General features: G+C 47.4%; 1 protein-coding gene across 4 annotated transcripts in view; it reads left to right on the forward strand.

Annotated features, from left to right (window-relative positions):
- TLK1 (tousled like kinase 1) overlaps positions 1-25,339 on the forward strand; it is a 114,525-nt gene that overhangs the window by 38,856 nt on the left and 50,330 nt on the right. The window contains exon 2 of one of the 4 annotated variants that reach the window (XM_075609088.1): positions 17,224-17,304. The exons of the other annotated variants lie outside the window; for them this stretch is intronic. The gene's annotated coding sequence lies outside the window, so the exon portion shown is untranslated. The remainder of the gene's footprint in view (positions 1-17,223; positions 17,305-25,339) is intronic. 4 annotated transcript variants of the gene reach the window in all.

Here is a 25,339-nt window from a genome sequence, read left to right on the forward strand (position 1 = left end):
GTCATAAACACTATCTTGTATTTTTAAGATAAACTATAACCACATTAACCCCTGAAGCACCAGATTTGATTAAAATACTTAATATCTCGTGATTTTATCATGACACCAATACCGGAGAAACTTCTGCTTTAGCCCATCCAACATATAACTGCTAATAACCTGCGAACAAAAGGGTAAATATTTAGTAGCGTTTCTCTGCTGTTTTTTGTTTTTTGGAACAAGACCAGTCATAGTAGAAATACAACTGGAAGCATTTTTCTATCCACCTAGGTATATCAGCCAGTTAATAATTATTTTAGGGGGAGCGAACTCAAAGTTGTTAAATGCAGTTGTGTTCTCTGAGTGACTTCTCCCAAATAATTGATCTATCATTAATAATAATATTTGTATCCCCAGTGGCACAACTTAATTGCATCCATACAGACCACAATATTGTGTGTTTGTGTTTTATGGTTTTTGAGTGCAGCGCAGTGGGAGAGATAAATATGTATGTTTGTATTTATGTTTATAGAAAAGGAAACACTTATTATTTTTTTTTCATGTTAGTTTTCTTTGTGTATAACACTGATCATTATATGTGTAAGTAAGTGCTACCCCATGGGTTTTAATTATTATGAATGATTGGGGCTCAATTAAATCATTATTAAAGGGAGGTAATCTACCTTTTTGAAAATGTTCTTTCTTTTTTTTTTTTTTATTCTGCTTTTTATCTTTGGCAGACATATGGTAGATGGTAAGCTCTATGGAGCAGAGCTCTGCTTTACCTGCTACATGTTGGAATTGTATTTTTCTTGTATCTGTACTGCACTGTGGGATATATTGACTTTATGAATAAATTGATAATACTAGGAAGGTCTGTGATCCCCAGGTAAGTGTGATTGGATTGAAAATCTTGGGAAAAACAGTCATGCTTGTAGTCTTGCCTTTCTCGAGTTATGTATAATACCAACACATACTTTTACTTGGTACTAGATATCTCATTATTTTGTAACACACCCTATATAAAGGGACAGTTCCACATCGCAAGAGTTTATTTCTTTCTGTAACATAAATATAGTTTGCTTCTTTTATTTATCATTAGTTCTTTTTTTGTTTTATTATCTAATTATTGATGTTCCGGATTCTGTATTGGCAAACCAAAATGTCTAAAGAGAGAGACTCTAGATACAACAGTTTTACTTAATCACTCTTGCAATGAGATTGATTGTTCTAACACTCCCAAAGTATTTGGGTGCAATGCAGAAATTACAAGTCGAACGTGTGTTTATATATAGATAGATATATCTATCTATATCTATCAATAACAAAAATGTTCAGGACACTCAAAGGGGAAAACTAAAAGGAAATAAACTTATCTGATCTTAGACACATGGGTTCTTACCTTTGTGGCTCATTTGGACTTTAATTTGTATCCTAGTTGACCAGTTAGGTGATATGGCCACATAGGGATACTAACTCATTGTTACATTTAATATTTTTTATTTTTCAGACCATGCACTGTTGGGCATTAGAGTTGAATACATTGCGGTGGCTCGACAGATGGACTTTTACTATGTTGCTGTCTATCTATCTATATGCTGGCCATTTTTTATGCTAGGTGTTATCGGGTAACACATAGCAAGGATGCGTTGTGTACTAATAGAATATAGAGTACATAATGTTACATGATAAATGTACTTGGTTGATTGGTCTCAGCATACAATATTCATAGTACCACTGCCATGGATGTGAGTGCATAGTGGTCTCTTGTTTTATATACATGGACTGTCCCTGATTAGATACATGTTATAGTTTTCCCATATGTGCCTATTCTTTATACATGCTTTACTTATAGAGATTGAGGTACCAGGTTTTGTGCACATGAGCATGGTTAGGACCGGCTTTATTATATGTCCGGTTCCGCTATATGTGCATGTGCGGGGGGATGCTGTCAACCATAGCGCAACATGTGACTGTGTGTTTGCGTCTCTTTGCATCGGCATGGGAGTCGCATCAGAAGCGAGCAGCTGATTAGGTGAGAGGGGATCTGGTGAGGAACAATAGCTGTTTCTATATGCAGTACCGCTATGCCCCACATGTATATTGGGGAAATAAGAGTTGCATAGTAAGGACTTTTCCGATTAAGGGCCTCATGCAGAGAGCAGCGCTAACAGGAAAAGCGGCATTTTTTGGCGAAATCTGCCTTTAGAAAGGCAGGTAATGGCGAGTTTTGAAAGAAGCGCCATTTTTTTTTATTTGCAAATCTCGCCGCGCGGCTGGCGAGAACCCAAATCTCTCCAGTGTTGAAAACGGCCGTATTCAGAGAGGCGCGATCGCCATCTAGTGGCTGTTCGCGCCAAAAAAAGGCACGATTTTCAACATTTTGCTTCGCCAACAAAAGTTGGCAAGAAGCTGGAGCTCGGCGGCCGGTGGGGGAGAGAAAAAAAAAACGCAGACAGGATTTTAAATGCAGTTTTATGACCTTTCTGCATATGGAGATTAAATCACGCCAAAAAAGGTACTATTTTTTTACTTTCTCCAATTAATTCCACCGCTGCTCTCTGCATGAGGCCCCTAGTCTCATATCAGAGCGCATGTGCATGGGTTTATGAGATACAGCTTTGTCGTTCTACGGTTTTGGGTTTGCCTTTTGTTTTTGTTTTTTACCTATATGAGCCACTGTAGGAGCCTGGGTGGGGAAATTTTGGCGCCAAATATTTCTGATTAACAGCATTATAAATGTTCACAATGTATGTCAGATTATGCGGGGGAGCTTGAGAAAGGACCTAAAGGTTGCTTCTTTTTTCTGTGATTAAACACTGATGCCTGTGTTACTTCATTAAATTGTATTTTTTGAATTTGTGAGTGCTCCAGACTCTCTGATACTGGGTGTGTGTGTGTGTGTGTGTGTATATATATATATATATATATGTATATGTGTTTATATATGTATATACATACATACATACATACATACATACATACATACATACATACATACATACATACATACATACACCACACACGCGCACACACACACTTAATTTTTTTCCGGACATTTCTCTATTGCAGGGGTGCCCGGCTCCAGTCCCCAAGATGCCTCCCCCCCCCAACAGGTCAGGTTTTTAGGATATCCTCAACCTGACCTGTGTGTGTGTGGGGGGGAGGTTCTTAGGGACTTGAGTTTAGCACCACTGACCTATTGAACATGGCACTGCTACTAGTTTACTTCAGGAGGGACTGCCCTTTTTATATGTATCTATAATTCTATATTTTCCAAGAACAATTTGTCTCATTTTGCTCATGGAAGATCTTGGACAATAATGTGACTCCGAAAATAATGCCTGTGTATCTGCACTCCTTAAAAACCATCATATAACAGATTGTATGATAGTATGGTGGCAATTTTTTATTTTCAGTGTTGCTTTTGGGTTTCAATTTGTTCCTGCGTTCCTTTTGATTTATTAATCGTTTAAAAAATCTTTTTAGTCATGTACAGCGTGTCTTCGCTTAATAACTTTGTTAATATAATCCTTGCATCCTGCCATCTCCCTTCACATGGCTACAATCCAGGCATTGTCATGTTGGTGCTGGGGGAAGGGAATGTAGCAAAGTAAAAGCAACAACCAAAAAAGTTACATTGTGCATAAATCTATTCGAAATAGTTTTATTACTTTGTTCAACTGTATGAACCTGACACAAAACAAAAGCCTCATGATATCCAAAAGCATGTCAGGGGCCATGTGTCCGTTACAGAGGATACCTTAAAAGCGGCAAAACATGTGAAATCTTATGGTTTTTAAACCAGTTCTGTAGTATTAGATAATACTTAAATTATATATTTAAAAGTTTGTGTGTATGCACACACACACGCACACACACACACACGCACACACACACACGCACACACACGCACACACACACATACACACACTTTGCCATTTCATGATTAGTTTTAAAGCATCTTTTGATTTCTATAGCAGGTTTTAGCCCACCTCCCAAGCAGGGCAAGATCTTTGCAACACTTTGCTGTTTGTGATTAATTTGTTGCCAATTTTTCCAGCAGTTTGACCTGTAAACTGTAACAATAGATAATGTTAGCATGATACATTATAGCTGCTGAGTTAACCTGATTGAAGCAGCCATTTTGTTAGGCACACAATCAGGATTTTGACAGATGTATAATAGGAGCGGGGGGGGGGGGGAGGGGGTAGTGTAGTGTTGCTGCTTTAAAGCTGATTAAAACATGAATTTTAAATAAAATCCTCTATACGCCTCAATTTGTGTGTGTGTGTAGAATGCCAAGTCTACGATTTTTTTAAGTCAAAATAATTGTGATCCTTCTACTTACAATTATTAAATGCATGATTTTTTCAATCCATCACTTTGGAATAAAATATTAATATTTGTAATACTTTTCCGTTTTGTGGTAATATGAAAATAAGTGTTGGTTGTATAGAAGAAGGAGATGCCGATGCACTTCCAATCCAATAAAACTGCTTCATGTATTATTCATGGTTTAAAAAGATAGTCTCAATTGCAGAAAATCTAAACAAAAGGCGAGGTGGGACGGTGGGGTATTCACATCTCTTACAGCTGGACGGCGGTCTCGCACAGCATTGGGCTTTGTCAAGGTCAGGAGTGTACTTTTAAAATGATAATTAAAGCAATAGTAATAGAAGTAAACAAAATGCTGCCATGTTCCGCAGCGCTGTTCAAAGGGGGAGTAGAATGTATAAATAACATAAACAGAATGACATGCCAAATAAGGACGGGCCAGCTGAGCCCGATACAAAAGGTAACGAGGGCCCTGCTCAGACCGAGGCAGTTGGCACAAGCAGTGAATGTACTGTTGGTCTTCACACACACCATATTAGGATATGTGAAGACTACTCTTTGGTATAAGATGTATAAAGTAAGTCTGCTTTACCCCTAAAAATGGGACAGTTCCCTGGGATGCATGAGCATATTTAACCCTCTGAGTGCTTGAAGGGCCGTGGCACGCAGAATGCAATATAGTTGGATCTCGGCGTCGGCTCCTTGTGACCTTGGTCAAGTCACTTTATCACCCTATGCCTCAGCCACCAAAAACATAGATTGTAAGCTGGGTCAGGGACATTCTGTATAAAAATAAATCCTATGTACCGTGCTGCATACTGCACACTACTATACTGTCATTGTGAAGAATTTTGATTCCCATTGGGAGAAAAGAACTCACTGAAATAAGGTTGTTGTTATTATTGGGAAAACTAGCAAAAAGTCCATGGTGTGTCTCATACGTAATGGGGCCCTCCAGAATCTTAATCTAAGAACATACCACCCTTTCCAATATTACATCAATGCCTTCAGCTGGTCACGGCGGAGGAAGGGCAAATGAATGGCATGCTAATGTATATGTACAAATCATTTTATCAGAAAGGTTGTATTTATTTCATTTTCAATCCGCGGCAAGTCCTATTTAAAAAAATGGGGAAGGCTGTGTTCAGAAGTGTTGAATGCAAACGTGTTCACCTCCACTACACATGGCTGTATGGTAAGGTTATGCTTTCTCATTGTGAAGCCTACGGAAAAATAAAGGCCAGTGGAGTCTGTGTTTACATTGAACTGATTATGTAGAGAAAGTTGCTTACATTTTCCTCCGGTAAAGCTTGGCGGTGATTTATGGATATGATGCTCCTAAGAGGGTTTAGTACTAGGGAGAGGAATCCAACATGCTTTTGTGCCTCTCTTCCTGGTTACAAAACAGGTGACGATGGATCTAAATACTGCATTCTCCATTTTAGATGCACTGCTTAGTGCTTTTTAGTTCCATTTCTCTTTCAAACCCACATGTTCCATTCACTGTTACAACATATACATTCTTCATATGTCTCCCAACATACAACGTGGCTTCCGTGGAGACAAAGATTCCAGTTTCACAATGATTTTATTCCTGGCACTTCTTCCACTTTCTCTTTTTTTTGGGCTTTGCTATTTATAACACACTGTGTTACAGAAATAACTAATTGAGCAAGTGAGTATTATTGTTTTTGTTTTCAGTGATTCTTAATTTTTATTACATTATGGAACATTTACAGATATTTAGCATTTTTTAAATCTTGGTCCGTTCAACTAAATGTCATCTACAATGGCAAAAGTATTCTGTAATTAAACAAAGACAGCCTCAGTGCCACATCCAACATGACAAAACATATAGTTGCATTCTCATCTGTTTTTCTTTTCGTAAGTGAGTCATTTAGTGAAATTCTTTGGCCAAAGCATTTTTTTTTAACAATCTTTTTCCTTTATTGGTTGTAGATAGAAAAAATAGACATACTAGTACATTGTATTTGTTTATACATAACATGCATAATAACATTGTTGCGTCCAATAAAGCTTTTTTTGTCAGGGGTGGACTTACTGAGGGGGGAGGGGGAGGGGAATTGACAGACTGACGGAAGGGGGTAGAAGGGGACGGGCAATGGAAGGGGAAGGATGGGGAGGGGGCGGTCTGACACAGTCGGCGCTTCATGGGAGGGTAGGGCCTCTATGATCGATCCAGGGTCCCCAGGTGTCGTGAAACTGGGGAGTTTTCTGATTAAGCATGGCCGTTAATTTTTCCATCATGATGACTGTGTGGATTCTTTTAATGACTGTGTTTTGTGAGGGGGCTTTTACCTGTTTCCACGCAGCCGCAATGGAACACCTTGCGGCCGTTAGAAGGGCTGAAATAAGTCTAGTTAAGGGGCGGGCAGACCTTCAACCCGCTTTCCCAACAGGAAGATCAGAGGGTCCAGGGGAATCTCCAGTCCCGAGGTGTCGCTTAGTAATTTCTGGATCTTAGACCAGAACCCCTGTATCTCCGGGCATGACCACCAAATATGGGCCATGTCTCCTCTTTGACCACATCCTCTCCAGCACAGGTCTGGGGGGCCGGGGAAGATCTGGCTCAGTCTGCTCGGGGTTAGGTACCATTGGAATAGAACTTTGTAAATATTTTCCTTAGTGATTGTACAGATTGAGGTCTTGGAGGCTGCTTCCCAGGCGTCCTTCCAGTCTTCTATATCTAGCTGCAGTTTGAGGTCTGCACACCACTTTTGCATATATGCGTGGGTTGGATTCTCCATTGTTGACCCTTGCCCCCTATATATCTCAGAGATCAAGCCCTTCTGGTAATAGCCTTTGAGGCAAAGGGACTCTAATTTGGATGGTTTTGGAAATTTGGCGTTTTGGGAGAGCGCTATAATGAAGTGCCTGATTTGAAGGAATTTAAATGGGTTGAGGTTTTGGACTTGGTATTTGTTTTGGAGCTCTTGGAAGGACAGTATTTCCTCTTTCTTCAGCAAGTCTGCTACCCTTCTTATGTTCTAAAGCACCCCCCTATATGCACTCTTGCCTAGTAATGTTGTGTGATACTCAAACCACAAGATGAATCCCTTAACCAGGAACTAAAAGCAAAAGGCGACGAAAAACAAAAAAGTTTTAATACACAATTAAATTCATACACTCAAAGTTTAAAATATGTGATTGAAAACCCCTCAGAGGAGCAGTGGAGAAGTGATAGGGATATATCAATCAAATTGGCTCTATTGATATTGATATTAACAGAAAATATCCCTGCACGTGGTCAATAATATCTATAATATCTATAATTTTCCGGGTGTTGTCGGATGCCTGCCTCTCCGACACAAAACCCACCTGGTCGATGTGAATTAGTCTGGGGAGGATTGGGTTTAATCTGTTCGCTAAGATCTTGCTGTAGATTTTGAGGTCTGTGTTAAGTAGGGAGATTGGTCTGTAGCTACCGCATTCAAGCGGGTCCCTACCGTCCTTATGAATGATTGCTAGGTTAGCCGCTGTGATTGTGGCTGGAATCGGTTCCCCCTCTAGGAAAGAATTGAACATATCAAGGAAATAGGGGGATAGGGTCAACATAAAGGTCTTGTAGTAAACGTTGGAGAATCCATCGGGTCCTGGGGACATGTTTAATTTTGAGTGATTTTAATGGTCTCAGATAGTTCTTCCTGGGTTATTTTCTCATTGAGGGTAACCAGTTCCTCTTCCATTAGGGAGGGCAAATTACAGTGCTCTAGGAACTGGGAAGCCAGCGTAGCGCTACTAGGACGTTGCTCCTTGGGGTGGAGATTATAGAGTTCCGCATAGAAGTTGGCAAATTCTTGGGCAATTTCTTTTTCGACATAGGTTGTTTGCCCCGTCTTGGTGCAGATCTTATTAATTTGGGCCTTGGCTTTAATGCCTCTAAGGCCTCGGTCCCGCTGCGCTCGTTGGCGCGGGCGGCGGGTCGCGAGTTCCCCACCAGCAGGGGAATCCTCGCGAGCCGGTCCCGTTCCCCCCTGGCTGCACAGAGCACTACACGCTGTAGCGCGTCAGCCGCTGGAGACACCAGAGAATGGTGTTTCCTAGCGTTGACGCGTGACGTGTGTGGCTGTGAGCCAATGGGGAGGGGAGGCTGCGGGAGGAGGAGAGGCTTCGGGGAGCGGGGAGGAGTGTGGAGTGAAAGCAGGTGAGTGCCTTTCTCTGTGTGTGTGTCTGAGTGCCTGTGTGTGTGTGTATGTGTCTGAGTGCGTGAGTGCCTGTCTGTGTGTGTGTGTGCCCGAGTGCCTGCCTCTGTCTGTGTGTGTGTGTGTGTGTATGAGTGCGTGAGTGCCTGCCTGTGTGTGCGCGCGCGTGTGTGTGTATGAGTGCGTGAGTGCCTGCCTGTGTGTGTGTGTGTGTGTGTGTGTGTGCGCGTGTATGAATGAGTGCCTGCGTGTGTGTGTTTAAACTTACCTTCCAGCTCCAGCCCGAGTCCGTGGAGGGAGGGGGGGGAGAGTAGCGGGTCCCTCCGCTCAAGCCACGCCCCCCCCTCCCTGTCAAACCGCCCACCTCCCGCCCACCTCCCGATCAAACCTCCCACCTCCCGCCCACCTCCCGCTCCCTACAGACCGCAGATCGCGGTCTGTGTATCTCAGCGCACCGCCTGTCAGCAGCGCAGGTGCGCTGACTCTGGGAGCGGGGCCTTAGCCTAAGTTTTGCTGCTTGTAACCAGTCCGCCTTTTTGCCCTGGTCATAAAACCTCTGATTGGTCCATCTGAGGGCTCTCTCTACCTCCTCGAGTTGTGAATGCTTCAGTTCTGCTCTTGTTTTGTCTAGTAATTTATATTCTGCTTTGGAAGGGTTCTTTTTTGTGATGCTGTTCCAATTTTATGATTTTTTTCTGTTAATTCATTTTTGAAATTTATATTTAACCTTTTTCCGAAAGGACGCAATCGAAATAAGGTCGCCTCTAATGGTAGCTTTATGGGCCTCCCATAACATTGCCGGGGCGGTGACAGAACCTTTATTTATTTTGAAGAAGCTGGAGAGTTTTTGCTTGATAGTCAGTCCTACTTTTGGGTTGTTGTGGGGAGATTCATTTAATTTCTACTTATATATATTGTTTTTTTACGAAGGGGAGAGAGAGGGACAGTTCTACTGGAGCATGGTTGGACCAGGTTATTGGGCCTATGTCTGAATGGGAGGACGCCTGGAAGACATTCTTGGATCCTAGAAAATAGTCAATCCTAGAGTAAGACTGATGAGGGTCTGAAAAGAAAGTGTAATCCCTCTGACCTTGGTGCTTTACCCTCCAGATATCTACCAGAGAGAAACTTTCTAATATATCTCTCAATTTTTTGGACATTTCTGGGTTAGGGAGGAGTGCTGGGTAGCTAGGAAGGTTGACTTATCGCAGGCTGGGGAAAGGACCATATTCAGAGGAGGGGGGGGGGAGAAGGGCGTGGAGGGGGGGGGGGAATGAGAGGCTGAGGGGAAGGGGAGAGGCATATATTTATAACAAAGGAAGTTCAGTCACATGAGAACTGGTACATTTCAGCGTTTTGCTTCAGTCTCTTTTTAAGCGGGCTAATTGAGCGGCAAGTGAATCGGGAGGGATATTGGGACGAGGGGATGGGGAGGGAGGGGGGAGGTGAGAGGGAAAGGTGGTGGAGGGGAGGGATACACTTATTGTTGTTGGTCTCTATCTTCTTCTTTTTTTTTTTTTTTTTTTTTTTTTTTAAAGACATTTGTTTCTCGGAGACCCTTTACCCTGAACAACATTGGCGGGGTGTCTCGATCGGAGTCTAAGTATATGTCAGATCTGAGCATATATATAACGTTTGTGATAAGTTACTTTATGCATGCAGTGTTTCTTTAAGTATTGTGGGTCCCGTGAGTATATAGATATGCATATCTCTTTTAGGCATTACATTTCCATTATGTATACAAAAATACAGTGAGGGTAAGGTTTTCTTTTGCATCTTCTGAAGCTGGGAGTTCCTGGAGAGGGGGGTATTTTCACAGGAGATGGCTGGTTGAGGAGAGAGCTCCCAACACCCTCCGAAGCAAATTAATAGAATAAGCAGTTGTCACTCGAGCAAATAGCCGCAAAAACCTAGATATAACCTGAAGGAAGAACCCAGGAACAAGCAGCATGCTTTCTAAAAACAAACGGGCTCAAAACCCCGTTACTAAGTTCTTCCCGCCAGCGGGAGCCAAACTCGGAGTCCCAAGATGGCGACGAGGAGCCCGAACACGCAGCGGGAGGAGTGTGTCAGGGCATGTTTGAACTGCCTGAACAGGGCCTGAATAAAGACTTCTTTGAGTCCCTCTTCCTCAGGATGAGGAGGGGATTTCAGGAAGATAGAACAACAGCGCTAGAGGGGATTAGATCTGACCTCGGCTCCATAACGAACCGCACAAGTGAATTAGAATCCAAAATGGACGAAGTCACACGTGCACAGTTACAACACTGAGGACGAAGTATCCAGGCTGGGCCATACTATAACCGAGCTGAGAAACGCCTTAGAGGATCAGGAGAACAGAGAACGCAGGCAGAACCTGCGCATCAGAAACATACCAGAATCTGTTTCTCCTGACACCCTCCAGGCTTACCTTCGTAAGGCCTTTCTGCTACTAGTCCCTGACCTGACTGATCATGACCTCCAAATGGAGCGGGCGCACCGGGCCCTAGGCCCCAGGTCGGCTGACCTGAACCGCCGCAGGGATGTGATCATCAAACTACACGTATATGCCACAAAAGACAAAATCATGTCGGCCTGTAGGGATAAAGGTGACCTCCAAATCGAAGGCGAAAACATCCAAATTTTCGGGGACCTTTCCAGAGTCACCATAGCCAGAAGACGGGAGATGAAACCCCTGACGGCAGCTCTCAGTGACCAGGGCATTAAATACTGATGGGGTTTCCCCTTTAAATTGGTGGTCCTCAGGAACGGGCGCCACCACACAATATCAGACCGGAGTACTCCCAGGAATTTCGGAGGGCCCTTGGGGTTCCCCGCCCAAAAGAACGCGAGACGACCTTCAGAGCCCCGGCGAAACCGAGCCCCACAGAGACTCCCCACGCCTCCAAACGAATTGCGCACCAGAGGCCTCAAGGAGAACTCACCTGCTGAGAACTGAGAAAAAGAACCGCTGACAAAAACCTGCTCCTTAACCCGCTTCCAAGATGTCCCTGGTTGCTACACGAGCGAGATGGATGACCCACGGCAAGACTAAGAAGAAACCTGCCTTCCCCTTGTCCTCCCTCCCCCCGTGCCCTCTTTCTCCCCCCCGTGCCCTCTTTCTCCCCCCCGTGCCCTCTTTCTCCCCCCCGTGCCCTCTTTCTCCCCCCCGTGCCCTCTTTCTCCCCCCGTGCCCTCTTTCTCCCCCCGTGCCCTCTTTCTCCCCCCCGTGCCCTCTTTCTCCCCCCCGTGCCCTCTTTCTCCCCCCCGTGCCCTCTTTCTCCCCCCCGTGCCCTCTTTCTCCCCCCCGTGCCCTCTTTCTCCCCCCCGTGCCCTCTTTCTCCCCCCGTGCCCTCTTTCTCCCCCCCGTGCCCTCTTTCTCCCCCCCGTGCCCTCTTTCTCCCCCCGTGCCCTCTTTCTCCCCCCCGTGCCCTCTTTCTCCCCCCCGTGCCCTCTTTCTCCCCCCCCGTGCCCTCCCCCCGTGCCCTCTTTCTCCCCCGCCGTGCCCTCTTTCTCCCCCGCCGTGCCCTCTTTCTCCCCCCCCGTGCCCTCTTTCTCCCCCGCCGTGCCCTCTTTCTCCCCCGCCGTGCCCTCTTTCTCCCCCGCCGTGCCCTCTTTCTCCCCCGCCGTGCCCTCTTTCTCCCCACGCCGTGCCCTCTTTCTCCCCACGCCGTGCCCTCTTTCTCCCCCGCCGTGCCCTCTTTCTCCCCCGCCGTGCCCTCTTTCTCCCCCGCCGTGCCCTCTTTCTCCCCCCCGTGCCCTCTTTCTCCCCCCCGTGCCCTCTTTCCCCCCCCGTGCCCTCTTTCTCCCCCCCCGTGCCCTCTTTCTCCCCCCCCTGTGCCCTCTTTCTCCCCCCTGTGCCCTCTTTCTCCCCCCGTGCCCTCTTTCTCCCCCCCGTGCCCTCTTTCTCCCCCCGTGCCCTCTTTCTCCCCCCGTGCCCTCTTTCTCCCCCCCGTGCCCTCTTTCTCCCCCCCGTGCCCTCTTTCTCCCCCCCGTGCCCTCTTTCTCCCCCCCGTGCCCTCTTTCTCCCCCCCGTGCCCTCTTTCTCCCCCGCCGTGCCCTCTTTCTCCCCCGCCGTGCCCTCTTTCTCCCCCGCCGTGCCCTCTTTCTCCCCCGCCGTGCCCTCTTTCTCCCCACGCCGTGCCCTCTTTCTCCCCACGCCGTGCCCTCTTTCTCCCCCGCCGTGCCCTCTTTCTCCCCCGCCGTGCCCTCTTTCTCCCCCGCCGTGCCCTCTTTCTCCCCCCCGTGCCCTCTTTCCCCCCCCCCGTGCCCTCTTTCTCCCCCCCCTGTGCCCTCTTTCTCCCCCCCCTGTGCCCTCTTTCTCCCCCCCCTGTGCCCTCTTTCTCCCCCCCGTGCCCTCTTTCTCCCCCCCGTGCCCTCTTTCTCCCCCCCGTGCCCTCTTTCTCCCCCCCGTGCCCTCTTTCTCCCCCCCGTGCCCTCTTTCTCCCCCCGTGCCCTCTTTCTCCCCCCCGTGCCCTCTTTCTCCCCCCCGTGCCCTCTTTCTCCCCCCGTGCCCTCTTTCTCCCCCCGTGCCCTCTTTCTCCCCCCGTGCCCTCTTTCTCCCCCCGTGCCCTCTTTCTCCCCCCGTGCCCTCTTTCTCCCCCCCGTGCCCTCTTTCTCCCCCCGTGCCCTCTTTCTCCCCCCCGTGCCCTCTTTCTCCCCCCCCGTGCCCTCTTTCTCCCCCCCCGTGCCCTCTTTCTCCCCCCGTGCCCTCTTTCTCCCCCCCGTGCCCTCTTTCTCCCCCCCGTGCCCTCTTTCTCCCCCCCGTGCCCTCTTTCTCCCCCCCGTGCCCTCTTTCTCCCCCCCGTGCCCTCTTTCTCCCCCCCGTGCCCTCTTTCTCCCCCCCGTGCCCTCTTTCTCCCCCCCGTGCCCTCTTTCTCCCCCCCGTGCCCTCTTTCTCCCCCCCGTGCCCTCTTTCTCCCCCCCGTGCCCTCTTTCTCCCCCCCGTGCCCTCTTTCTCCCCCCGTGCCCTCTTTCTCCCCCCCGTGCCCTCTTTCTCCCCCCCGTGCCCTCTTTCTCCCCCCCGTGCCCTCTTTCTCCCCCCCCCCCGTGCCCTCTTTCTCCCCCCCCCCCGTGCCCTCTTTCTCCCCCCCCCCCGTGCCCTCTTTCTCCCCCCCCCGTGCCCTCTTTCCCCCCCCCCGTGCCCTCTTTCTCCCCCCCCCCGTGCCCTCTTTCCCTCCCCTCTTTCCCCCGTGCCCTCTTTCCCTCCCCTCTTTCCCTCCGTGCCCTCTTTCCCTCCCCTCTTTCCCCCCCGTGCCCTCCTCCCCCCCCCGTGCCCATTTCCCTCCCCGCCCCTCCCCCCCGCAGCAGGCCCTACTGGCCTCCCCACTTAACTTGCTCCAAACCCCCCCCCCCTCCGCTCGCCAACCACCAACCCCACCCCGCTGCTGATGATCCCCACTTACCTGAGATCGAGAGAGGGAGAGCATCGACGCAACCCCCATCTTCCCCTGAATCCCCCAAGTAGATGGCCGGCTTCCGAGGGCCCCAACGATGACCGCAGCCGTTGATGATTCCTTGGTGTTAAGAACGACCCGCCGTCGAAGCGACAGGGAAATCTTGACGTTGATGCGTCACGGGCTATTGGCCCAGCGACGTCACTGCTCCGCCTCATGATCGCGCACGCTGGCTCGCCTTCCAGTCCATGGGATCGCTCCTGACCGGGTAGGCGAGCCTCAGCGTTAGCCCGGAGGAGCATGGGCTGAGGCTCTATGGACGCGTGCCACAGTGAAGACTGGGGACTCCGCCTAAGATTGTGATCAGGTCTTTTAAAATGTTTGTAACAATGTTTGTGTAGAACACGTGCATTTAATTTCTTCATGGTAGTTGGAAAATGAGTCTTCTCTTCACAAATTTGTCTTTAGAACAAACCACATGAAATGTTTTGTATGATTTTTGAAATACCCTTTTAATTTGTAGCTGTCATTTGAAACAACGTTGTACATGTAGAATAAAAGAAGCATAATTTCACTGTTCTCTGAGCATTTCACAGTGTAATCCATGCTTTTACCACTTGTATGAAATTGGTGTCCTTAATAAATTTTATATAACACATGTTCACATACTAGATTAAACAGTATATACAGTAGACATCTAGTCATTATTTTGGACGCATTTTCTAAATCTTAAAGCTGCATGCAGTTCAAGTTGTCATTATAAAATTTGTTTATATACATTTTTTTTTTGATATGTGCAACAATACAATCTACACACTGACAAATGATTAGCTAAGTTAGCTAATAGCTACAGAGGCCCCACCCCATGCTCTTCCCCACAACATTTAAATTAAATGCTGGTGGAGCGAACAAGGTCTCTGTAACTCTTACTTTGCCAGAGAGCAGGGGAGGGGGGAAGGAAGGGGCAGGGGGAGCAAACAAGAAGGTTTGCGCCCCCTGTCCTAGAGGACCAAGTAAATTTATGTTGATCCACTAACAATCCTTTTTTTAATTTAATTTTTGTATGTTGCCAACATCTTTTTTAGTGGTGTGGACATAATATTCATAAAACATTACAACTTTAGATCTGCTCCATTAAAATAAATTAAAGCCCCCCAGTTTGGAGGCATGGGGGCTTTGGAGCTTAACAGTGTTAATTTCAGCCCCCGGGACCCCCTGCTCCCCGAGTTACATCAGAAGCTGCCTCAGGTATTCATTCAGGTTTAAAGGTCCCACGTCAGTCGAGCCAATGGGAAGCCGCAAAGGGTGATGTTACAGCTACCTATTGTCCCGCGGGACCTTTAAACGACCGTATTGCGTGCCCACCTTTGCGAAGAGGTGTACTTGTTCTTTAAAATCTACTGATCTCTGCAGATCTAACAATTATTTTATATTAATTTTGTGCACCTGCTGTAACCACTTCTCTAACCTCTTTCCTAACATGCCTTGTTTCAACATTTCGTTTTTCTTTCTTTTAGATTTTAAGCTTTTACCTGTCTACGTATTGCACTAATGTGTTAATAAATGTAACTATGTAGCTTTAAATATAACCCAATATTTCATGTCGCTTGTAATACTGCACTGTGCAATATGTTGGAGGTTTACAAATAAATGCACTGAATGCAATCTGTATTAGTTTTTTTTTTTTACTTTGCAAGCTCTTCTTGCCCTATTTACCGCGTTTTTTATTTGTTAAAATCTTTTTCCGTTCAGCAGATAGAAGCGTTCAAAACAGTGTTTTTCAACGAAGGTTCCTTGGAAAGTTTGTAGCATATGAAAAATCGGGTGCTGCAATGAATTAGGAACAAATAAAGTCTTATATCAATAATCGTAATGATTCAAACTCTGGAGTAAGACTCTAGTATGGAGTGGTCACAATATCTTGAGTGAATAACCAGTGAGATAATGATATATCTCCTGAAGCAAACAATCAAGGTGATGGTAAATCAACCTGAAGTTAACTCATTGGAGTAAAACCTGAATCACTACTGCAGTTAAGAAACACTCTTCAAGTAACAACATGTAGAATAAATCTTACCCACTCCTGAGCCTCCATGAGTCTGATGGCGTGTCCAGCCGCCAATGTAGAAATCCAGTAACAAAAGAAGACAAAAGCAGCGCACTACCAGGGAGCCAGGTGGTTAAAAAGTGTATAAATTCTTTATGGCCTAGCGCTCTGCCATCCATGTGTTGCGTATGTTCTACCATTCTCTGGCTCGTACTAACATTGCGGGGTTGCGCACGGACATGCGCGCGCATCTACATGTGCGTGCACGGGCATGAGCGCTCAGGCAGTGACATGCGCGGACCCGGTGTGGCACGAAATAGAATTTGTAAATGTCATTTTGTGTGTGTATTTAAGGAAGGTCTTGGGAAGTATAGTTTTATACTCCTTGTCAAAGGACATAACGTCCGAAATGCTTAGAAGGTTGCAAACCCCCCTTGGGCGATGTTCATTTTTTGAATAAAGAATTGATACACTTTTTAACCACCTGGCTCCCTGACAGTGTGCTGCTTTTTTCTTCTTTTGTTACAAGGTTTCTAGGAACCTCCCCGGAATTCCTTTAAAGGGTTCCCTGAGATTTTCTGATCATTTGAAAATTGTATAAAATATAGAAAAAATTTGCAATGCACCTAATCAGAGTTGCTATTATAGATGGTTGGGGGTTCCTCGGAATTTCATTTAAGGTTCCTTAACCAAAAAATGTTGGAAACCACTGCTGGTTAATATGTAACCCCTTTGATTTACTAGGCGTGGTAGTGGTGTGTGTTCCCATGGATCTGGCAGGCAGGAGACCGGAAGAGGACTCCCTCCTCTTCCGTGTGCATGATCAGTGACATCATGCCACCACCGTGACCCTGACCACAAAGTTTCAGAGCGGGCTGTGGCATTCTGGTGCTGCGGCACCTCTGGCATGCAAAGGGTTAAGTGTCTGGGAGGTTAAAATTAAGCTCTCCTCAGAGCCCAGTGCAGTTTAAAGTTTACCATGGTAACCTCAGAAGCAAGAGATTAAGAAAATCTTTTAAAAAAAAAAAAAAGGGGCGAGATACTAATATTGCTTGAGTTAATCTTGTATAGGCTTCTGGGGGTAATTGTTGCTGTAAGGGTAGCCCTTCTTTACATGTGTCTACATGTTGTTGAATGTGTAACCCTTTCAGTATGTGTGTGTCAATGTGCAGGCTACATCACAGTGTATAGCCGTAATCACATGGCCCAAGCATGTCCAACCAAATCTGGATGGGAAATGAAGACCTTGTGGTCAGCCACAAACACAAGTAGCAAAGGAGGGAGGAGTAGGTAATGACACTTTTTTTTATTGGACCAACAGGTAGTTGACAAGTTACAAGCACAGATTGTATTTGTATATCCTTGCCACGGCTGGATGAAGGCCTCCCCAATCATCTTCCAGGTACAGCATTTTGCAGCCTCTCTTACCCATGTCGGTCCAACACATTTTCTAATATTCTTCCATCTTTTGGAAGAATAAAAAGGCGTTTATGCTATAAAAAAAAACAAGTATGCCGACGTTTCGGGTTCGCCCTCTGGTGTCGGGGTACTTCGTGTTTTTATGGCATAAATAAAATAAATGTGTTTTTTTTTTTCTTTTTAAACCCTTCGTCAGTGTCAATATTTAGTGTATATCTCTTATGCACTTACACTTCTTCCTGTATTTACCAGTTTCCCATGCACGGCAGCCAGCCTTCTAGGGCAGTTTTTGTGGAGAGTGTGGACCGGTTTTTAATCTGGATGTGTAGACAGACAACGATGTTGCACTCCCCAGTGGGACCTTCTTCATTTTCTGGAAAAAGGTACCATTGAGGACCGACATGTCCATCCGTTAAATAAACCAGTTAAAAAATAAATATCTTGAAAGCTGGTTCCTGTTCTCCAATATTTGTCAACCTCTGCACCTCACTTACAACTTATTTGTGACATGGGATACCCGTGTGTGTGTGTGTGTGTGTGTGTGTGTGTGTGTGTGTGTGTGTGTGTTCACACACATACATGAATACACCTATAAGCTATACCCACCCGTCTATGTAGACACAAGCAAATATTGTATGCAATTTAGTAAAGGTCTTAAGGGCCACGTGTTCTGGCCCATGTGATGTCCAGTGCATTAGGGCACTAGTCTAAAGGTTAAATTAAAATGCATGTAAAAAGGCTTCTCGGTGTTTAAGCACGAGCTGCCTTGTGGCATTTGAATGTAACTATGTATTTATACAGTGTAGTGCCACACTTTCTATTTAAGGGAAAGGTGCATAGCTTGTAAACAGAAGATTTGTTAGACCGCCCAAGTCAGGAAGAATGTCAAATAGCCAGTAAAGCAAGCGTGGGCAACTCCTGTCCTCAAGGGCCACCACAGGTTAGATTTTCAGGATATCTCTGCTTCAGCACAGGTGACTCGGTCAAAGACTGAGCCACTAATTGATCCACTGTGCTGAAGCAGGAATATGCTGAAAACCTGACCTGTTGTTGGCCTTGAGGACTGGATTTTCCCACCCCTGTAGTAAAGACTCTGTTCCACTCTGCACTTGTACATTTGATATTTTGGGAAGCCATATATTTTGATTTGCGGTAAAGTTGAAGCACTGAACCATGTAACAACTTGTCTAACATTCCTAGTGTTCCGTATGAGAATATATCTTATACTATATTAGTGAAAGCACTGTATGTTTGCCTGCCTGCCTGCCTGCATGCATGCATGCATGCCTGCCTGCTGGATGTCCGGTGTCCCTAGCGGCAATCTCATTGGTCCCTTGGCCCGCCCGCCCCCGCACACCTCTCATTGGCCTCACACACTCACACCACCCCCTTGGCCCGCCCCCCACACCTCTCATTGGCCTGAGGCGGAGTGATGGGCCAAAAAAATAACTAACACACACACACACACACACACACACACACACACACACACACACACACACACACACACACACACACACACACACACACACACACACACCTCTCTCCCCTCTCCAAATCACCTTTTCCCCCTCCCCAGCGGCATCACCTCTTCCCCCTCCCCAGCGGCATCACCTCTTCCCCCTCCCCAGCGGCATCACCTCTTCCCCCTCCCCAGCGGCATCACCTCTTCCCCCTCCCCAGCGGCATCACCTCTTCCCCCTCCCCAGCGGCATCACCTCTTCCCCCTCCCCAGCGGCATCACCTCTTCCCCCTCCCCAGCGGCATCACCTCTTCCCCCTCCCCAGCGGCATCACCTCTTCCGCCTCCCCAGCGGCATCACCTCTTCCCCCTCCCCAGCGGCATCACCTCTCCCCGCTCCAAATCACCTCTCCCCGCTCCAAATCACCTCTCCCCGCTCCAAATCACCTCGCTTCCCGCAGCTGCCACGCGGCGCGTAAGATGGCGGACCCCCTTCCTCCCTCGCGGCGCCGAGTCAGACGGTGGCGGCGCCCGGAAGTACAGGTAGGTGTCGCTCCCCACCTCCGGCGCCAAACGGAACTAAAGAAAGGGCGCATCAACTGAGGTGTGTGTGTGTGTGTGTGTGTGTGTGTGTGTGTGTGTGTGTGTGTGTGTGTGTGTGTGTGTGTGTGTGTGTGTGTGTGTCACTGTCCACTGCCCCCCCCTCCTATCCACTGCCCCCCCCTCCTGTCCACTGCCCCCCCCTCCTGTCCACTGCCCCCCCCTCCTGTCCACTGCGTCCCCCCTCCTGTCCCCCCTCCTGTCCACTGCCCCCCCCTCCTGTCCACTGCCCCCCCCCTCCTGTCCACTGCCCCCCTCCTGTCCACTGCCCCCCCCTCCTGTCCACTGCCCCCCCCTCCTGTCCACTGCCCCCCCCTCCTGTCCACTGCCCCCCCCTCCTGTCCACTGCCCCCCCTCCTGTCCACTGCCCCCCCCTCCTGTCCACTGCGTCCCCCCTCCTGTCCACTGCGTCCCCCCTCCTGTCCCCCCTCCTGTCCACTGCCCCCCCCTCCTGTCCACTGCCCCCCCCCCTCCTGTCCACTGCCCCCTCCCTCCTGTCCACTGCCCCCCCCCTCCTGTCCACTGCCCCCCCCCTCCTGTCCACTGCCCCCCCCTCCTGTCCACTGCCCCCCCTCCTGTCCACTGCCCCCCCCCTCCTGTCCACTGCCCCCCCCCTCCTGTCCACTGCCCCCCCTCCTGTCCACTGCCCCCCCCTCCTGTCCACTGCCCCCCCCTCCTGTCCACTGCCCCCCCCCTCCTGTCCACTGCCCCCCCCCTCCTGTCCACTGCCCCCCCCCCCTCCTGTCCACTGCCCCCCCCCCTCTTGTCCACTGCCCCCCCCCCTCCTGTCCACTGCCCCCCCTCCTGTCCACTGCCCCCCCCTCCTGTCCACTGCCCCCCCCTCCTGTCCACTGCCCCCCCCCCTCCTGTCCACTGCCCCCCCCCCTCCTGTCCACTGCCCCCCCCCTCCTGTCCACTGCCCCCTCCCTCCTGTCCACTGCCCCCCCCTCCTGTCCACTGCCCCCCCCTCCTGTCCACTGCCCCCCCCCTCCTGTCCACTGCCCCCCCCCCCTCCTGTCCACTGCCCCCCCCCCCCCTCCTGTCCACTGCCCCCCCCCCTCCTGTCCACTGCCCCCCCCCTCCTGTCCACTGCAGGAAATGCAGGGGGAGGAATCCATGCCTTTGAGGCGCCCCCCCCCTCCCTTTGACGCCCCCCCCCTCCCTTTGACGCCCCCCTCCCTTTGACGCCCCCCCCTCCCTTGACGCCCCCCCCTCCCTTTGACGCCCCCCCCTCTCCCTTTGACGCCCCCCCCTCTCCCTTTGACGCCCCCCCCCTCCCTTTGACGCGCCCCCCCCCTCCCTTTGACGCCCCCCTCCCTTTGACGCCCCCCCTCCCTTTGACGCCCCCCCCCTCCCTTTGACGCCCCCCCCTCCCTTTGACGCCCCCCCCTCCCTTTGACGCCCCCCCCCTCCCTTTGACGCCCCCCCCTCCCTTTGACGCCCCCCCCTCCCTTTGACGCCCCCCCCCTCCCTTTGACGCCCCCCCCTCCCTTTGACGCCCCCCCTCCCTTTGACGCCCCCCCCCTCCCTTTGACGCCCCCCCCCTCCCTTTGACGCCCCCCCCTCCCTTTGACGCCCCCCCCCCTCCCTTTGACGCCCCCCCTCCCTTTGACGCCCCCCCCCCTCACTTTGACGCCCCCCCCTCACTTTGACGCCCCCCCCCCCTTTGACGCCCCCCCCCTCCCTTTGACGCCCCCCCCCTCCCTTTGACGCCCCCCCCTCCCTTGACGCCCCCCCTGCCTTTGACGCCCCGCGCGCACACACTGACTGACTGCCGCACGCACACACTGACTGACGCGCACACAAAGCCTGACTGACGCACGCACACACTGACTGAGGCACACACTGACTGTGTGTGCGTCAGTCAGTCTGTGTGTGTTTGTGTTTCTGCCTCAGACTCACTGACGCGCGAGCAAACACACAGTGACTGACGCACACACGCTACATGAAGCTGTAAAGGAGGGAGGGAGGGGGGGACTGGATTGATGTGAATGGGGGACAAACAGAGAGAGGGGGGAGGAGAGAGAGGAACGGGAACATTACATCCCGGGCAACGCCGGGTCTCTCAGCTAGTGTTTAATATAAACATTTCAGCCTGAAGGGCTAATGGCAAAAGTCACCACAACAAATTTCATGGAATATTTAACACACTGCTTGCAATTAGGGCTAATTCATAGCTCTCTAAATGTGATTAGACTGTCCAGTGGTTTTAAAGTTGCAGTGCTTTTGATTCATAAGAAGTTCCTCTTAAAATACACAATGGTGACAATTTCTAAGATGCCGCCGAAAAAATTATTTTTCTATCTGTATTACAAATTGCTGGCTGCCTAAACAGTGACGTTTTGTGATTAGTATGGAAAGTGATATCTGAAATGAAAAATGTTGTGTATTCTCTAAATGGCAATTGGTCTTCAAGGTTTGATTTTACTGCTCCTAATGACGGCATACAATTGAAATGTTGTTTCACGATGTATCTTTGATTTGTAGATCGTTTATAGCTTTATTTATTTATTTTTTTAAGAAAGTTGCATGTGTAGTGGCTTCACGTTTCTTGCAGCTAAATCTTATAAGAGAAACATTTAAAGCTTTTAGAACACATTTGAGACTGTATAACATTTGTAATACTTTATTGCATATTGCAGTGTATTAATGCCCTCTGGCAACAAAGGGTTAAACAAGTATCACAAGTGCAGATATTTTACATCTTGGTGATAAAATGTCCCATATTGTAGCTGATGCTGCTTCCTTTCTCTGTGGTTCATTGCTGAAGTACAAGAATAAAGATTTCATTTTCTTTCTGTCTGAGTTTCCAATTACAGTGGGAGTCAGTAGTGATTGAAAGTCCATAGCTTGTGGCAGCCATTTTGTAGCCTTGTGACATGAACTGATGTCAATAAGATAATTTCAAATGGACAGGAGTCACATTACAGAAAACATATCACATTTGGGGATATCTATTTTTTATTATTTTTTGTTTTAATAAACAGGCTAATTGTTTTGGCTTGTGGTGTTTTTTTTTTTTTTTTTTTTTAGAAGATGATTTTCAAATATTGAACATCAATGCATTGCCCAGGCAAGTTTTTAAATGTTAATCTCATTTGTACAGTTTGGAACTAAAGAGGTTAACTTTTCAGACCCTCCAAAATCAATAATAAAAAAAAAATTATGATGAAGGAAAGGTGTGTGTGTGTGTGTGTACACATTCGGAAGTTCTCTGAATATTGGACGTTGCAGTTATTTGACCTCGGTAACACACTCATTGCGTTGGTGTTTTTTTCTTTTATTTAACGTATGCTTGGTTGGCTGTGCTCTGCTTCTTGATTGGCTGGAGTTGCTTGGGAGGTAAATATTTGCCATTGGTTGATGTAGGAGGGAGTAGCTCGGTTTAACATTGGCTGTCAGATTTGACCTGTTCATCTCATTTGTAACTTTCTCCTCCTCCGCAACTTCTGCTTTTATATATATTTTTTTCTATTTTTCATGTTGATCATTTGGAATACTATGACATTAATTGATATTTTAATTACATCTGTGTCCTTCACCATGTCGTTGTTTAAGCCTATTGGCTGATATGTATTTATGGATAGATGTGGAAATGCATTATGATTAAAGCCTAACTTGTTTACAGATTAGATGCCATCTGTTAAGATATGATGCTCCACACAAGAATCCGAACATGTTTTGTTTATCTTTTGACTACGGTCCAACTTTTCAGACAGTACAAAGTTTAAATGATGCAAGTAATGGTTACAGTTTTAAGTGAAATTAATTTGCATTTAAAATGTGCCTAAAATATAGAAGTTTGTGGCCTTTGTATGAATGCCAGAAACTATTTTATAGAAACAACATAGAGAGAGGCCAAAGGTTAGTGAATCAGGAACTGCCCTCCTATTATTGGTGGTTCCCCCAAAATAAACTCTTCTTCCACTTTGTGATGTCCTCTCTGATCTTATGGAAACTATAACCGAGCACCGTTCTTAATAATGCCTTGTGATTGTGTCCATTTGACATGCAACAAAAAAAAAAAGACAAACTGTATACCAGTGACCAAATTAGTTGCTTTTGATTGGTGGGTGCCAATACCCCACCATGAGAAGATACATCAATATTCCTAACTAAATGAGCAGCGGTCAGAAGAGACGGTATTTATTCAACAGAGACGGCATTTATTTCCCTAGTGCACCATTTCGTAAGGTCGGTTTTGCAGGTATGAAACGTTGGTGCAACAGGAAATAAATGCCACAGCTATTCACCAAGTGCTGTTTGTTTTTATTTTTGGGTTGACGTAAGAAAGTTGTGGCTGTCACATTTATCAAAGCTCCCTGACCACATAATTGGGGAAGAAATACAGTGTACTGCACCACCTTTATCAAAGAACAAAGCTTTGATAAATCTAGTGCATTTATTTGCTCCAGTTTTGCAGTCGGGAGACTTTGCTTCAGCCCTCTTCAGCCATTAGAGAGCTGCATTACGTTTTCAAGATGTCCACAAGGGATGATACCCTACAGGCCCTCATGACGTTCATTTTCTAGGGTAGGTTGAATCCACTTCTCTCCTCGGACAAATAATTTGTCTCAACTGAAGAGGGTGACCTTCCTCTGAATTTGTTTCCATGCCGGCTGGGCTGGGACCATGTGTTCGCTACACACAGGTGATAATGCGATAGCGATCCCGGAAGGCCTTCCGCTACCCAAGAGGGTTGAGCTCTGAAGTAACAAGACTGCCCCTGTCAGCTTGTTAGTCCTGTTGAAGCTGTTTTGCTCTGTGTCTAGTTCACAAACAATGCTAGTGATTATCATTTGGGATCCTGTAATACCTGTACTGTCCCTACCAAGCTGTATCCTTAGCAGGAGTACATTTCTATCTGTCAGGTATTGGATTGGACAGTTGATAAGGCCAGAATCACATGTTTGTATGTGTTGTGAGTACGAGTTGCAAAAGTAAGATGTTTGCTGCACACCAAAGAAAAATAACTATGGTTTGTGATACATTTTCGGGTGCTCTTTAGTCCCAGGGAAGACTTGCATTTCATCCAATATATCCAATGTAATTGATGGACAAGGGCACACGGATTTCAATCATTAAGAATGTATTGTGCCATAGAACTCGCAACGTTTTGGCCTGCAGGCCTTTCTCAAGTGAAATATTGTTCACTAGTAAAACATACATGCATTAAATAGTCCCAGATAGTGAGAAAAAAAACGTATGTAATAGCGCTTAAATCTACGTAAATGCACAATATAAAAAGTGTAAGGGTATAAGTGAATAACCCAAGGAAAATAGTGCTGTAATGTGCTCAAATTAAAATCAACTTAAATGGTGATTTTTGTGCTTATAATAGAATAAAATACAGACTTAATCCGATGCTGCTCGACCCTTGATAGGGATTGCTTTCTCAATCCACGATTTGCATTGGGTCCAGGAAGATCAGGGACCCTGTCTACATCCGGGGATCGAAACCGGAAGTGCGGGAGCCGAAAGACGCAGACGTCACAGTATACCGTGAGCATTGAGCAGGGAGACCACTCTGCAACCTCCGCGGCGGCTGTTTGATCATGTATTGATCGATCTGCGCATATTTTTTTAGAAACCATGTGAGTGTGTTTTTACCCTTTCATGTAGATAAAACAATTGTCTTGCAATTTTGCACTGTGTTTGTTCCCCTTCTTTCAAACCGGTCGGTATATGCGGTGAGGATCTTTTACCTTAAGCGGTTCCACAGATGCTACAACCCCATAAAGATTGAAAGATAAAGAAACCTTTATGTACATCTTAAGACAGAGAAATCTGTGAGTATAACTTGGATCGGGGTATTGAAAATTTATTGAAAAGAAAAGACTTAAGACATATTGCACCATTTGTATATGTTTTTTTATTCACATAATCTTGCGCTCCCTGATCTTCCTGGACACCAATTAAATAGTCCAAAACTTGGATTATGGGACTATTTAATGCAT

Source organism: Ascaphus truei, chromosome 7 (genome assembly GCF_040206685.1).
Source record: "Ascaphus truei isolate aAscTru1 chromosome 7, aAscTru1.hap1, whole genome shotgun sequence".
NCBI lineage: Eukaryota > Metazoa > Chordata > Amphibia > Anura > Ascaphidae > Ascaphus > Ascaphus truei.